The sequence below is a fragment of the Glycine max genome, chromosome 20, assembly GCF_000004515.6.
Source record: "Glycine max cultivar Williams 82 chromosome 20, Glycine_max_v4.0, whole genome shotgun sequence".
In the NCBI taxonomy this organism is placed as follows: domain Eukaryota; kingdom Viridiplantae; phylum Streptophyta; class Magnoliopsida; order Fabales; family Fabaceae; genus Glycine; species Glycine max.
This window is the reverse complement of record NC_038256.2, coordinates 10,097,985-10,101,313: the sequence shown is the minus strand read 5'-3', so window position 1 is coordinate 10,101,313 and position 3,329 is coordinate 10,097,985. Positions and strand designations below refer to the sequence as shown.

Below are 3,329 nucleotides of genomic sequence, written 5' to 3'. Positions count from 1 at the left end.
TATTCTTAACATCACTAATTGATATATTTCTAACTAATGCCATAAATATGATGAAGATAATGATATCTTTTAAAAAAAAGATAAACATAATATATTCCTAGTAAAATATGCTCAACTATAATGGTTAAACCTAGACTACATCATCCTCTTCGAGATAGAGAACATTCGTCCTAGAATCATAAACTGTCACATTGTCAGAAGAAGCATCACCGGAATAAGGAATGAGGCGTTTAACATTGAAAACATCAACAATATGAATAAAAAAACAAATTAAACTAACATAAATATTATTATTTTTTCCATGTGGAATTAGTGTTTTAAATTATTTTGTAGGAAAATAATTATGTATGTATTATTTTCTCAATTAAATAAATTATCAAAGATATTATTCTATAAGATAAATTTTAATTTTATTTTATACAGTTAAAATTCTATAAATTAACAATGTCATGACCGGAGAAATTTATTAATTTAGAGAGTTATTAATTTATCGATAAATTAATAATTATTAATTTAAAGAGTTTTTAAGTAATTATACTGTACATACCAAACAAAAGGCAAATTAGTCTATGCCTTTTAGAATTACGTTGCAGCGAACCTTAAGACTTAACGTAAATTAGTAACTACTGTGTTCATATACATTGAAAATTAATAATGACTTTTGAAGTACAGTAAATGTAAACAAGAGGAACAAATGTGTTCAATGTATTCTTAAGCAAGTTTGGCATATATAAATTACATGAATGTGTTAGAGTATTCAAACCATATCTCACAAGATGGCTTCTCATCTAAAAGGTGTTGCAAAATCAACTATGTCAGATCAAGTACGTTAGGAGTTGTGTGAGTACAAGAGAGATAATCCTGCAAGCAGACAAAAAGACTTGCAGAGATGGCTTGAGGGAAAATTTGAGTTGAAAGTTAGTCAAGGAACAATATCAAACAGACTTAAGCGGTCAGATGATTGTCTCTCTGCTGAAATAGAAAAGGGAAGAGCAGAGATCAAAAGACACAAACCAGCAAAATATCCTGACATGGAGAAGGTTGTTTATGAGTGGTTTGTCCAGCATCAAGAACGTGTGAATATCACAGGAGAATTAATTTTGCAAAAGGCAAGAGATACAATGAAACTCGTGTACCCTCATGATGATTCGAATTTTAACTTCTCTATAGGATGGCTTGGGAAATTCAAGCACCAACATGGCATAAAGTCATTTCGTCGTTTTGGCGAGAGTGGGTCTGTTGATGTACAAGACATAGAGCAGAAATTGGTATCGATTCGAAAAAAAATTGATCAGTTCCCTATGAAAGATGTTTTCAATATGGATGAAACTGGGTTTTTTTATAGGCTACAAGCTGATCATTCACTGGCAACAAAACAACTTGAAGGAAGAAAACAAGATAAAGAAAGGCTAATGGTAGTTATTTGTTGCAATGAAGATGACTCTGAAAAAATCCCTCTGGATTACTGGGAAATATGCAAAGCCTCGTTGCTTCAAGAATGTCAATATGAATAGCTTGGATTGTCAGTATCGAGCTAACAAAAAAGCATGGATGACTAGTGTGCTTTTTGATGAATATGTTCATTCATTTGACCAAATGATGCATGGTAGAAGAGTTCTACTTGTGGTGGATAATTGTCTAGCACATCCAAGAAATATTGAAGGGCTAAGAAACTTTGAGTTGTTCTTCTTGCCATCCAACATGACATCAAATATTCAACCTTGCGATGCTGGGATAATAAGAGCTTTCAAGATGCATTACCGTAGAAGGTTTTACTGCAAAATATTGGAAGGTTATGAGGTGGGACAATCTGATCCAGGGAAGATAAATGTCCTTGATGCTATCAATTTGGCAATCCCAGCTTGGACGATAGATGTTCGAAAAGAAACAATAGCGAATTTCTTTGGACACTGTAAAATTCGTTCAGCTAGTGACGTTGCAAGAAACTTGGATGAATCCACTTTTGATGAAGAAACTCAAGACCTCGAGACTATGATCAATCAATGTGGCTATTGTAATAAGATGGATATCAACAATCTAATGAACTACCCAGGTGAAAATGAAACATGTTCGGAGGTTTAGAGTTTAGAAGATATTGTGGGTACTATCATTGAGAACAATGCAGAGGATGGCGACGAAGATGATACGGTATCTTTGGAGCCTGTTACGCGAAAGGAAGCACTTATGGCGTCAAACACTCTTCACAACTTTATGATACAATACAAAAATACAACACCTGAGCTATTGGATGCAATAAGAAAAGTTAGAGATGAGCTCCAAATAGACTTGAACTTTAAAGGAAAACAAACAACTATTGAATCATATTTCAATAGAGTGTAATATATTTTTTTCAGTTTCTATGAATTATTAATTTATGATTTTCTTGGGACCGAAAATTATAAAGGGATCTCACGAAAAATTATTATCTTATTATTTTATCGACTTTTTCAATTTTTTACATTGGCCTAAGTCGGGACCGGACAAATTTATTATTTTAGAGAATTTATTAATTTACCGAGTATTAATTTAACGAGTTTCTACTGTACATTGATTTGTATATGCCAAAATATTAAAATAAAAGTGATATATAAAATTTAACACATGGATGAATTTGTTTTTTTTTAATAAACTAGTTTAGTACCCGTGCATACGCACAGGTAAGCTGAGCAAATTGACAGTATAATTATATTCGTATGGCTATAACACTGGACAATATTATGATGTATTCAACTGGAAACTAAGTAAATGAGAACAAAAATGAATATGGCTCAAAAAATTTATGATCAACACTTGTAAACTAAATTGAAGGTCTACCATAATAAAACAAATATTATATAAAAACAGTCAATTAACAAATTCATAATGTTAGAGACATTGTTTGTAGGAAAAGCATGCCCAAAAGTGTGAACTTACAAATATTTACAAAAGTCAAAATAACATTGTACTTAATTTATAAATATGACCAAAATAAAACATAGTTAACTATTGGATTAGGAAATTCGAAGACAATTTCCATGCCAGATTCGAAAGATTGTGTTTCACAGAAAGTTTTCCATCCAACTCCAATTTTAGCTGTCTTTCTCTAGTGATTGTAAACAATGTGACATTTTGCAATGTCTTCCACATTCAAATGAGTGGACCCTTTGTCTTTCATAAAATAATACATATTGCTTGAAAGTCCTGATATTAAGAATAACTTTATGTGAGAAATGGAAGAAATTAAAACATGGCAGATAAAGGTTGGCTGAATGATTAAGTAAATTACTAAGTAACTTACCAAGTTGATACAGGTAATTTTTTTATTGATTCAGAAGCACGTTGAAAGTGAT

General features: G+C 31.5%; 1 pseudogene; it reads left to right on the top strand.

The window, feature by feature from the left end:
* The first annotated feature begins 776 nt into the window (after positions 1 to 776).
* On the top strand, positions 777 to 2,328 carry LOC100794798 (ARS-binding protein 1-like; annotated as a pseudogene).
* The last annotated feature ends 1,001 nt before the right edge of the window (positions 2,329 to 3,329 follow it).